Source organism: Prionailurus bengalensis, chromosome C1, assembly GCF_016509475.1.
Source record: "Prionailurus bengalensis isolate Pbe53 chromosome C1, Fcat_Pben_1.1_paternal_pri, whole genome shotgun sequence".
Lineage (NCBI taxonomy): Eukaryota > Metazoa > Chordata > Mammalia > Carnivora > Felidae > Prionailurus > Prionailurus bengalensis.
Window position 1 is genome coordinate 193,998,964 of NC_057345.1, and position 13,150 is coordinate 194,012,113.

Below are 13,150 nucleotides of genomic sequence, written 5' to 3' on the forward strand. Positions count from 1 at the left end.
TCCTTCCAATTCCGTCGGGGGGGGGGGGGGGGGGGGGGGATTCACACACACAACTGTGTTGTTTTTCTCAGATTATTTTCTTAGACTGAACTTGAACATACTAACACAGTGTTTTGGTTTTCTCTTGCTACAGTAACAAATTGCCACACATCTCCAGGCTTAAAATAACATTCATTTATTATTTTGTAACTTCTCGTGGGTCAGAAGTGCGGGCACGGCAGGGCTCAAGGGTTTTCTCTGCTCCAGGTCTCACAAGGCAGAATCAAGAGCTGCCTTCTTTTCTGGAGGCTCTGGGGAAGAATCTACTTCCAAGCTTTTTCAGTTGTCAGAATTTCATTCCTTGCGGTTGTAGGATTGAAGTCCCTGTTTGCTCGCCTGCTGTCAGCCAGGAGCTGCCGTCAACTCCTAGAGACCTCTCTTCGCCCCGGCAGGTGGCTCCTTATGCTCAGGGCCGGTAACAGCACTTTGATGCCCTTCTCACACTTGGAGCCTCTCTCTTGGATTCCCTCTCCTGCCTCCTATTTCACTGTATATCTTTGACTCCAACCAGAGACCGTTCTCTGCTTCGAAGGGGCCACCTGGATTATCCACATCCATAACCATAATTGCAGATGCAAAGCCCCTTTTATCATGCAAGGAAACACATTCCAGGGAGCAGGGCTTGGACACCTTTGGAGGCCATTCTGCCCATCACATATAGCTCATCAGATTCATTCCTCATCACTTTCTCTACTCCAAAGGAACTCATACTTTTGATGGAAAAGGTACTGAATTTGGGGATTCCATTTTGTGGTGTCACAGCGATGTATTCAGTTTGAAGTAGAGATATTTCATCTGGCTTTTCAGAGTTTACGTAAAATACCTTCCCAAGGCAAATTTTACTCTGTGCTCACCAATCAGCATTCCGAATAAAATTCAACCTCCCAGGCAACTAGATATCATGAAGGAACTCCTTAGGATAGGGAATGCAAAAAATTAAGTCAATAGAAGTTAAAGTAAATAAAAATACATAAAAAAAATAATGTATAAATGTCAATTTGAAATACATATTAAAATAGAATGATGGCATTCTGACATCAACTGTAATTGGTAATATCAGTCAATAACCAAAAGAATAATCATGTGTAAAAAAAAAAAAAGAATGATCATATCTAGGAGGACTTAAAACTTCTAGTCTCCTCACTCTGATCGAGTGACTTAACTGAGGCGATCCCGTGAGAGATTGTGTCACCAGGGCCAGATAACAGCCTCATCATCTCTCTCTTCACAAAATCACACCTCTGAAGAGAGATATAGGAAGATAATTTTTACACAGATGCTGACTGATAGAAGCATAGAAGCTTCTTCAAGAGTGTCTATCAAGACAGAAAATTCAGGGGCGCCTGGGTGGCGCAGTCGGTTAAGCGTCCGACTTCAGCCAGGTCACGATCTCGCGGTCGGTGAGTTCGAGCCCCGCGTCGGGCTCTGGGCTGATGGCTCAGAGCCTGGAGCCTGTTTCCGATTCTGTGTCTCCCTCTCTCTCTGCCCTTCCCCCGTTCATGCTCTGTCTCTCTCTGTCCCAAAAATAAATGTTGAAAAAAAAAATTTAAAAAAAAAAAAAAAGACAGAAAATTCAGTAGCCCAGGACCTTGTGAGAAGACACTGGCTATTACTAGGTAGGGGTGGAGAGAGGGGTAATGGAAGTCCCAACCTGGGAGGAATGAGCCATTCTGGAAGAGGTGCTACTTTTCTAGCCTTCCTCTCTCAGTATCTTGACTGTAATCGTTAAGGAGGCCCACTTGGCATCTCAAGCAATTCCTGGGGATGTTCTTTATCAATGGGTTTTCACATATAACCAAAGAATTCCACCCTGCAGAATGGAAACCAAGCCCACATGTATCGTACACGCATATACATTATATGCATACACATACTTATGTGCGTGTGTATATAGATGCATATATATTTAAATAGGATATAGGATTCTATGTGGGATTGTTGTTCATTTACAATCCTTCAGATCTCTGTTGCATCTCTGTGGGGCCAATGGGTCTGCATCAGAGTCTTAAACCCCGCCCCTTTTGTGTCCATATTATTTTGGTTTTCAAGCAGCCATACCTTTATATTATCATTTGACAGTATAGTCTAGGTTCCTTGGCTGGTCTAAATAATTAAGTCAACATAAGACAAGTTAACAACAACAACAACAACCAAAAAAACTAAATGTAATTCTGTAGAAACAAAACCTTCCAAAGATATGAGACTCAGTGGCAGTCAGAGAATTGAGGCTTATGTGCCATCCTGAGCTAAGGAATGTGATAGGGGTCTGGGGCTTCCAAGTGTGTATGTAGGGGGGCAACTCACAGGAAGATAACAAGAGCCCATGTTCAGTAATCAGATGTTTTCCCTGCCATGCAGGTAGGTCTTTCAAGAAAAAATGCTATCTCTGGTAATAGCTCTCTTTCTGAGCCCGGACACCTATCTAAATTCTTTAAGGCCAAGTAGTATTCCATCGTGTATATATATATATACACCGTATCTTCTTTATACTCAACAATGAAAAAGAATGAAATCTTGCCACTTGCCACAACACGGATGAAACTAGAGGGTACTATGCGAAGCAAAAGGAGTCAGAGAAAGACAGATATCACATGATCTCACTCATAAGCGGAATTTGGGAAACACAGCAGACGAACATAGGGGAAAGGAAGGCAAAATAAGATAAAACCAGAGAGGGAGGCAAACCATAAGAGGCTCTTGAATACAGAGAACAAACTGAGGGTTGGTGGGGCTGGGGGGGGTGGGGGGGTGGGGGGGGAGATGGGTTCAATGAATGATGGGCATCGAGGAGGGCACTTTTCAGAATGAGCACTAGGTGTGATATGTAAGCGATGAATCACTGGGTTCTACTCCTGAAGCCAAGACCATACTGTATGTTAACGAACTTGAATAAAAATAAACATAAACATTAATTAATTAATTAAGGCTGGTAAGGAATAGGTAGAAGTTTTTCCTGAGTCTACTGTCTCTTGACTGCCTTCAGTTCAAAGTAATCCACATGCTAAAGGGGTCCATTCTGGGGCGCCTGGGTGGCTCGGTCGGTTAAGCATCTGACTTTGGCTCAGGTCATAATCTCACAGTTTGTGAGTTCAAGCCCTGCACTGGGCTCTCTGCTGACAGCTCAGAGCCTGGAGCCTGCTTCGGATTCTGTGTCTCCCTCTCTCTCTGCCCTGCCCCTGCTCATGCTCTGTCTCTCCCTGTCTCAAAAAATAAACGTTAAAAGAAAAAACTTAAAGGGGTCCATTCTGAGGTGGTATACTCCACTCCCCTTCAATACCAAATAGTACTTTTCCTTATTAATCACAACTAAACCTACAGAACGAGGGTTCCCCGTCCACTGCTTTTCACCTCATATCAGAATTCTTGCAACAGTACTGCTTTTTTTTTTCAAGTTTATTTATTTTCAGAGAGAGAGAGAGCCAGAGAGCACGCGTGAGCAGGGGAGGGGCAGAGAGAGAGGGAGAGAGAGAGTCCCAAGCAGGCTCCGTGCTCCGCATGGACTCAGACACAGGGCTCGATCTCACTACCCCTGAGACCATGACCCGAGCCAAAATCTAGAGTCCAATACTCAACCGACTGAGCCTCCCCGGCGCCCCACAGGAGTGCTACTTTTATTCCTATAGTGCTCTCTTCCGTATTTTTTTTTTTTTTTTTTTTACTTTCTCGGTGCATGTTTGTTTCTTGTTATTTAGTATTGCATTACTTTCACCACTCGGCAAGAATTTGTGTACTCTCTGTAGACCCTTAAATCACCAGTTTAGGAAGAGGACCAGCAGGTCAAAGAGGAAAGAAGAGACACTCGCCAAACTCCAAATGCAGTCAGACACCATGAATATATCACAAAACAGGTCGACTTTCACAAAGCTTGGTTTTCATTAGATTCCCCTCCAACTTTTTCATAATCTAGGCTTCCTGCCCTGTGTTAATTATATTTCTGACCCAAAACCAACAAACTAAGAGGCTGCATGTTGTGATGGAGAGTGTGCTGGACCAGGAGCCAAAAACTGTGAGGTTTTGGGCCAATTCTGGAGCTAACCAGCTGTGTGACCTTGAACAAGTCACTTCATCTCTCCGAACTGTTGTCCCCTCACTTCTTCAATGAACAGTCAATAAAACTATGTCTATGATTTCTTCCCAACGTTATGTCATTCTTTGATTCTGGTTCCCTTTATTCTTACTATTAATATACCGTGTAGAACAACATAGTTTACAATTCTTATACCCCATCCTAGGTCCTTATTACTATTTTTTTTACCAAACATAAATTATTACTCATGAGCTATACAACACTAAAAATGAGCACTACCGTTTTTGCAATTGCAAAAACAATTTTGTTGAATTTATTCGAGGTATGATTCAGCAAATGAGGTATTTAACGTGCCACAGTGAAAGTAAACCTTGCTTTTAAACCCCAGCAAATAAAAATGGGATCTGAAAGGCTGGAGCTAAGACTGGCTGGGGTCCATCATCTTTATGAGAATAGAGGGACTGAGAACATAGCATTTGCCTAAGAACTGGGCAGATAATCTGGAGCAAGAGGGCAGGGGGTGGTAAATTGGTGGGAAAATTAAAGATGCATTTTTCCCCAGCTGTTTGATTTTTCACGCTGTTGAGTTCTGAGGTTACGGTATGTAACTCGAATATGAAACATCACTGGGAGGAAGGGAACTCATTTAATATTATGTTAGTTGTAGAATTATAACTAGGTGTAAAGCAAAGAAAGTAGTTATCTATTATTCATTCCTTCTGAATAGACATTTCCTGTCTGTGAATACAAAGCATGACTAGAATTCACTTGCCGAAACTCAGGGATGCTGCGAGAGAACATTTCATTTTCATTTGATCTGACCTTGTGTATGATAATGGAGCTTCTTTAAAACACTGGCGCTTGTCTGTTCTCCTTCTATTGCACCCCTGAGAATTATTCCTACCCCTGGCCTCACAGGACAGAAAATTAACCTTAGAAGTTTTCGGTGACTTGCTCAAGTCATGGCAGTGCTGTCTCTTTAGGCAATCCTGAAGAGATCTGGCCACAAAAACCAGTCAAGTTACTTATCTGTGTAGCTATATGGGACAGCTTATATGACATGAAACATTTCTCTCACTGACATCTGAACCCACTAACTGGCATGTGAGATTGACCAGAAATTAACATACCTCATTGCCTAATCCAAGCATCTCTAAACCCGAGAAAGTGGCTTCTCTTTAGAGTGGTGGTAGGGAAGAGTCCCAGTGAGAGACATCATACAGGACATAGGTGCATGGGACAGAAACATATCGGACATAGGTGGGCTGGCCACAGATGGATCAGACCCACAGTGTCTCAGGCTCAACTGCTCAATCGACTGCTCTGTCTCCGCACCAAGGCCGCCTTGATCTGAATCAAAGCATAAAACCCCAAGCTGCAAAGAACTTCAGTGAACAGAGATAAGACTCCTGTAGGTTTCCTTCTTTTGTTTTTGTTTTCTCCAATTAAGTTATGCAATAAATCAACTTAAAAATTCAGTTTTGACCTAGAATCTAATCTACTCATTTGCTAAAAATTATTAAATCAGAACATAATCTCATTGAATTGATGTGTCATCCAGTTCAAGCCCTCCATAAGTTGATGGCTAGTTGGATGGCTACGTGGGTGGATAGATGGGTGGGTGGTGGAAAGATAGATGGATGGATGGATGGATGGATGGATGATAGATGGGTATGAAATGGATGAATTCCCTTTCCTGGACTATAGTTACGGGCTCCAACTTCTAAAAATACATAATGTATATCTTCGTGTAGATACCCCCTTGCTAAAATCTTGCACTGATTAAAAAGTGAATCTAAATTTTCTCTGATGAGCTTTTTATCATGTTCACAAGAAGGAGAAGTCTGATATAAAGTAGTAAAACAAAAATAAACAAACCTATAATTTGGAGTAGCAGCTCTGGGGACAATAACAAGGTTTTCCAATCTCCCAGATCATAATTAACAGTGTAAAGAATTAAAGGGAAGTTCAGGAAGGAGTGCTTAAACCTTTTTGTAAATTTAAAAACAAGTAATGATCTCCATTGCTGTTCTCCAGGTTTATTCAAATTTGGACAATTAGGACAATTAAACATAAAACAGAGACAGTTCTAAAGAGGGAGCTGCAACAAAGCAGAATAATTGCTGGTACGGGCTATCAAATTTACATAAAAAAAGATTAAAAAGCTGATTTACATTTAAAAAACAAGATCAGGCAACATCTAAAATAGATAACACAACCCGCTGAGAAGAGTTCTTTTCATCAATAAAGGAGAAGCAAAGGTGATTATACATAACAAAACTAATCTTCTATATTGCTTTAATCACCTAAAACCACTTTAACTGTTTATTTGGGAACTGTTATGTGAAAAAAAAATATTGCATGTAAAAGTGTCTAATTTCCAGGTTGCATTAAAACATAGACACCATCAGGATTCTGTTTATCACCTGCTCTCTTCTCTAGATCCTGTCTTCTCTTGGTTATCAAAGTTTTCACCAATTGCAAACCTACCCATTCTAGAACTTGAAAATTTGCCATGTAATTGGCTTAACAGATGCTTCCAGAAGAGCAATTCTGTTTATTGTCACAGCATCCCATGAACAATGTAAATTGTAAAGCCTTTTCCTTCCTGGACTGAGCATCTATGCGGCATTTTGAACTTTTTTTCAAAATAAAGAACATAATTACCTGAAGTTCAATGTGTGCCATAACCAGATCCTTTGTTAATATTTACTCTGATGTGGGGTTTTCTTCCAAGAACAGTTATTTATTTGTTAGTTCAGTACCTTCATTATGTGAGCTTAAAGAATCAAAAACACTTAAACAGATCTCAATACTGGGAGCCCATTTGCCATTAATATATATTGTTGTTCTTAAAGCTTCTTGTTAAATCACCCTAGAAGTTAAGAAGAAAATTACAATTATCCCAGGCATGATTTTAGGCTGATTAAAAAAAACAGACAGAAGCTAGAAATTGGGATAAATTCCCATTTCAGTCCATTTGTCAACAAGTAATGAAATACTGATGATATCAAGAGATTTTTAATGCACCAAATGATGGGGTTCAGGACATACTGCCCCCAAATACGGCACCTCAGCATGTTGAATATCTTAAGCTAAAGGAATCTGAGAAACACCGAGTGTAGGAAGGATTCACTAACTTCCCCCTTCTCCCCTAAAGCAGGTGATAAGACCCTAGGTTGGGGTACCTGCATGGCTCAGTCGGTTGAGCATCCAACTCTTGATTTCGGCTCAGGTTATGAACCCAGAGTCGTGGGACTGAGCCCCACATCAGGCTCCATGCTGAGCATGGAGCTTGCCTAAGATTCCACCGGCCCCCTCTCTCTCTCTCTTAAATACAGAGAACAAACTAAGGGTGGCTGGAGGGGTGGGGGAAGGGAGGGACTAAATGGGTGATGGGCACTAAGGAGACCATTTTTGGGGACGAGCACTGGGTAGATATGTAAGTGATAAATCACTAAAGTCTACTCCTGAAATCATTATTACATCTTATGTTAACTAACTTGGATTTAAATAAAATTTTAAAATAAAAAAAAAAGATGCTCTTGCCCTCTGCCCCTCCCCCATCTGAAAAAAATGAACAAAAATTTAAAAAATGACGATTCTCAGTTGAGAGGCACCCTCCCTATCCCCGGAAGAAATGAACAACCTTGTCTTCCAAGACCAGGAATCTTAACAAACAGGCCTTGCTAAGTTTCCCTCCGTTTACTACCTTTAGCTCGTACCCCTTTGTCCTATCACATTTCCCCATAACTTTCAATTCTTTACCAAACCTATAGCATAAAAACACTGAGGGCCAGCCCTTTCTTTAGGTCTTCATCTCCTTACGAAGGCTCCCGTGTCACATGAAACTTACAGTAAAATATTAAACAAATATTCGTCTCTCCGTTGTTACGGGGGCCCCAGCTGAAAACCCAGAAAGGTAGAAGGAAAAAGTGTTTTTCCTCCCTCCACAACAGACCACAGATCAAACGACATGAATGAAAATGAAATTGAAATTTAAGACAAAAAAGGGGAAGATAGATTTGACTTTAGTCTTACAAGTTCTCTGAAAACTCTCAAATTTCCGTAGCTCCCGTAGCTGGCCAGTGCCCACTGGATGTTATCTACTATTGCGTGTGTTTGTGGATCAAATAGCAATAAAGGACTTCAAATATCTAGCCAAGAGGGGCATCACTCTTCTTCTTATCGAATGAATCCTATTCCCCACTCATTTCTATTATAAAGAGGACATGCGATCCACAGGAAACAAAGAAAGATTGTGGCCAAAAAAGATGTGGCAAGAAGCTGGTCAGCACTCTGGCCTCTCTTGAACTGTGGTCCCCAGTGTACTGAATTCCCCAGAAACAGAAAACATCAGGTACCTTTACCATGGAGAGGCATCAGTTAACCCCTCCCCTTATCAGGTCGGTAAATCTGTAACTTCCTACATCTGATTTATTTTAAAGTAACGCCTTTAAAGAGTATCACAAAAGCTAGAGGACAAAATAAGTTTAAAGACAAGCCGGTAACCCCCCCGCCCCACACACACACACATAGAATGAAGCAGTGACATAACTCCTATAATGACAGGATTCCAAAACGTTAAACCTCTACTAATATTTGTGGTTGTACTAATGCATCTCTTTCCTTGGGAACAGGGATGAGAGAAACATGGGATTGAATCCAAGAGAGAGAATGAGCTAAAACTAGGTTAGACCTTCAGTTTTGCCACTAAGGTTCGCCAGGACTCGGGGTCGGGGCTTCACCTCAGCACATCTTAGCCTCCCCGCTTCAGCAGAATGACCTCGGTGGCTTTCCTGCCAAGCTCTATGAGAAAATGAAAAGATGAACTTAGAAACTGCAAGTCACTATAGACGCCTTGGATACAGGTCCTATAAATATTTATTACTGTTGTTACTTCCCAGTAAAACATGCTGCAGCCCCAGACATAACCATTTCAACTACACATACAACAGGAAGAGAAGACACAACTACTTCAACTACACATACAACAGGAAGAGAAGACAAAAGCTTGCTTTCACTAAGTACCCTATGAACAGGAATCAGTCAGCATTCACCCAGGGAATATTTGTAAACGTCCACGATATGCTCATATAGGAAATACATAAAAGATACAGCCTATACTTCAAGCAGTATGCAAGATAAAAGGGGAAACAGGGCAAAAACATACAGAATATTAAAACATGCAACAAGAAAAGCTGTAAACAAAAGAACAAACAGTAGGTGGCTCTCATAGGCATAACAATGAGTGAAGGAGGCCAGACACAAAGGAATACATACTGCATGATTCCATTCTATATGAAGTCCAAGAATGCCGCACCTAGTCTGTAATTAGAAGTCAGAAGAGTGCTTACCTCTTATGGGCGGGTGGATGATAATAGACTGAGAAGGAGCATGGCGCGCTGGAAACGTTCTAGACCTTGATCCAGGTGGCAGTTTCTGGGGAAAATACACATGTAAAAATTCAGCCACCTGCATGCTTGAGACGTGTGTCTTTTATGTACGTTATACCACACAATTTTTTTAATTTTTTTTTAAAAGAAGGGTACAGGTGCCTTCAATTTGAGTACAGCTCTGTGGAATTCGGCTTCATGAACGTCAGCGGGATACAGTAGTGCCCAGCGTGGCCAGAGAGACAGGGTCCCTCAGAGATTGATTTAGGCTTCTGTGTGATGAGGGGCTCGATTTGGCAAAAAGGAAGGGCGAGGGCACTTTCCAAAAAGGAAGAGCAAGGAGTTCCCAGATAGTCTAAGGCCATGTTGGCAAATCATCAAAAATACCAGGGACCTAGGACCACAACCAAAGGCTCATGGACAAAAGATCTGGCCAAATGCTCTCAGCAGAGCAAGTGGCAACCAGTGTCTCTGACTCAAGAATTTTGGTGACATAAGCTATCCAGAGACAGTTGAGGGTCAGGATGTTTAAAGTCTTCTCACTCCCGGTGAAAGTCAGAGCTCAAACAACTGTTTGGTCCACTGACATGTCATATGCGGTCATCAAAATGGCGTCTATTTATCCCAAGAGCATCTGAGAAGCAGCGGCTGCCAAATCCACTGCGTGCACCACAGAGGAAGAGCACCTTTCTCTCTCCACCTCTCACACTTACCATTTCTCCAGCCATAAGATCAGGAGAAGGGCCAGGCTTCCTGAAGCAGAGCCTGAGATGGGAATTCAAGGGGGTGCATGATTTACTGAGGATGTACTCAAAAGAGAAAACTGTCAGAAGGTGAAAGGGACAGAGTGGGGAAGAGCGAAGGAAGGGAGGCCTCGGCCGAGGTGCAGCCCTTTAGGCAAGGAGTTTTGCCTTCTGTGCCATCATGTCAATCATTTGCCACAGGATGGCTGGAGAGGACAGTAGCCTCCTGTCCGGCGGCTCCTGTTGGCCCCGGGCAATTCCTTGGAGAAAGGGAAGCTGGAGATAATGTGCCAGCCTTGTAGAAGGATGCAGGCTGGGCAGTGGCCACTACAGAAGCTACCAGAGCCCTCCGCTCATCCTTAAATTAGTTCACGTTGGTTGGGGCGCCTGGGTGGCTCAGTCAGTTGAGCATCCGACTTCAGCTCAGGTCACGATCTCACTGGTTCATGGGTGCGGGCCCCGCGTCGGGCTCTGTGCGGACAGCTCAGACTCTGTGTCTCCCTCTCTCTCTGCCCATCCCTTGTTTGCACTGTGTGTGTGTGTGTGTGTGTGTGTGTCTCAAAATAAACATTTAAAAAAATAAAAATCTTTAAAAAAAAATTAGTTCATGTCGGCAACCAGACCAGCCATTACACTGTCCTCATGATTTGCACAGTCAACTTCTCAAAAAACTTGTTTGTTTGCCCTACAAAAGAAATTTCATCTCCATAGCAGAGACGCAGATTGGTTTTGGTGACACTTCACATCTCCTGTGTTAACAGCAATAGTAAACCAAAATGACAATCATTAGCAGTAGGCTGTGGTAATAGGCTCGTTTGCCTTCAGAAATGAATTCCCTTCAGATCCCGGGAAATTTGGGAATAAGAAACAGAATGAAAGTTCGGGAGGGGGACAGAGAGTGTCTTCTCCCAAGCTATAAATCATAGAAATTGAATTAGATCATCTCAAATTGAGGGACAAAAAGCCAGTTATAGATCCATTTCACGACACTGGCTGACACGGATTCCATTTGTGACTCACTGAGGAGCATTACTTATTCTGAGTGCTCCTTATTGTCAGAATAAGACAATGCAAGCACTTAACATGAAGACATGTGTAACGTTACTGGAGGACAGAGGGAAGAGGGAGATCCCACGGTTTGCCTAGAAAGCAAACAGCGTCAGGCGTATGCATTTCTGAAGACTGCTCTCAGCATCTCTGTGAAATTCTGCTTTTTGCATAGCTCAAAATTTATAAGATCCTATTCTCTTTCCAGACACAGTCAGCACAATCAAATCACTTTAATCGCAACCTTAGGGCTTGACTAGACCAAAACCAGAAACTAACTATGTGTATCAGTCAGCGATCCAGCTAGGGTAACTTAAGGAAGAGTTAGTTAATGAAGAGTTTATTTGTGAGTGTGGGTAGGGTTAAGAGAAACCCACAAGGACGGTGAAGCACCTTGGGGCTAGCATTTCAGAACTGTCACCTGCCCTAGGTGAGAGGGGGAGGGAGCCGCCCAACGGGGCTGGGACCTGAGAGTTGTGGCCTCGGGGAGAAGGCTGCACCTTCTGGGAAAGCGAGCTGGGCAGATGAACACCCCACTCTCTTCTCCTGCCTGCCTGTCAATGCCACCCTCGTCTGAATCCATCCAGAATCTGGGGAACTCGGGTCTGCCCAATGCAGTCCACACAGGATACAGAGCAGGTTGGAAAAAAGTAGAGGGCGGATCTGGGGCAGCAAGCGGATAATATCCGACTATCCTGAGCACGGAGCTGATATCTTTTCCAAATGTTGGAAGTTACAGTTTTAAGCGGGGGGTGAAAAAAAGTAGTTCCCTTCAATGTATTCCTTCTGGGAAGTGCTTCACGTATTATCGATAATCACAACTGCCATCCGCCAGGCACTGTACCAGATGCTTTACTGGTAGTTATTTTATGTTATTTAACACTCATCATAAGTCTGTGTGATGAATAAAATTAGCTTCATTTTGCAAATGATCAACTTGAGGCATATAGGGGGCCAAGTACCTGGCTTCACAGGGAGGAAGCACAGGAATCCAGGCAAGACCCGGGACACTCTGACGTCAAAGCCCGCGTGCCGTCTGTTCCATTTCCCTATAGCAAAGATGCTGCCGGTGCTGAAAACACTTTAGAAGTCCTCCCCTGAGTTGCTTCTAGCGTGTTTTTAAAAGCCTCACCCGCGACCCCAAAATCAGTCGCATTACTTTATAGCCACACATTCTTAACAACAAAAGAAGATGGTGATGATTCATCCTCGCCACGTTCACCAGATGTAAGGCCAGATGATGCTTGACTATTTCTAAAAGTCAAATTAGATTCACCCTCAAAGGACTGAGGATATTAAAAGGAAGCTTTGAAACATAACCCCAAGAAAGAAGTCTCAAAAAACAACATCTGTAAGGCTGGACATCCCAATTCAGAAAGGGATGACTTTAAAACCCATATCGGTTTTCCCACAGAAGACTCCAAGACCCCCAAAAGGGGTCCATCGTTATTTAGGGGAGCAAGAAAATTGGAAACAACCTAAATCTCCCAAAATAGTAATTAAACGTGTTTGCGCACCACCTGTGTCTACACCGCTTCCCACCTCCTCCCCCACCCCCCTTCATCAGATGGAAACCAGCAAGGGGCAGGGACTGGCTACCTTGTTCAACTGCTCTACCCAGCTCTGTGTACCAAGCCGGGCACATGGTAGACCCTCAGTAGATATCTACTGAATGAATGAATGAATGAATGAATGAATGATATTCCTCTTCCTTCCTAGAGCACAACCTTTGCGTAAATATCCCATAGCTTGGTGTCATTCTGCATGAAGAAGAACCAGTTATGATGAACACAAAGTGTTTTGTTCCGTTACATAGGAGACCAGCAAATCATCTATGGACTCATCTATGGGAAAGTAAGAAATAAATAACCCCCTCCTCGTCTCATCCTCTACGCTAC

General features: G+C 42.8%; 1 long non-coding RNA gene across 1 annotated transcript in view; it reads right to left on the reverse strand.

Annotated features, from left to right (window-relative positions):
• Nucleotides 1–6,089: 6,089 nt before the first annotated feature.
• Nucleotides 6,090–13,150, reverse strand: part of LOC122481694 — a 42,525-nt gene continuing 35,464 nt past the window's right edge. The window contains exons 2-4 of the long non-coding RNA XR_006296911.1: nucleotides 9,424–9,508; nucleotides 8,766–8,875; nucleotides 6,090–6,941 (exon numbers count right to left, since the gene is read on the reverse strand). This is a non-coding gene — a long non-coding RNA (uncharacterized LOC122481694). The remainder of the gene's footprint in view (nucleotides 6,942–8,765; nucleotides 8,876–9,423; nucleotides 9,509–13,150) is intronic.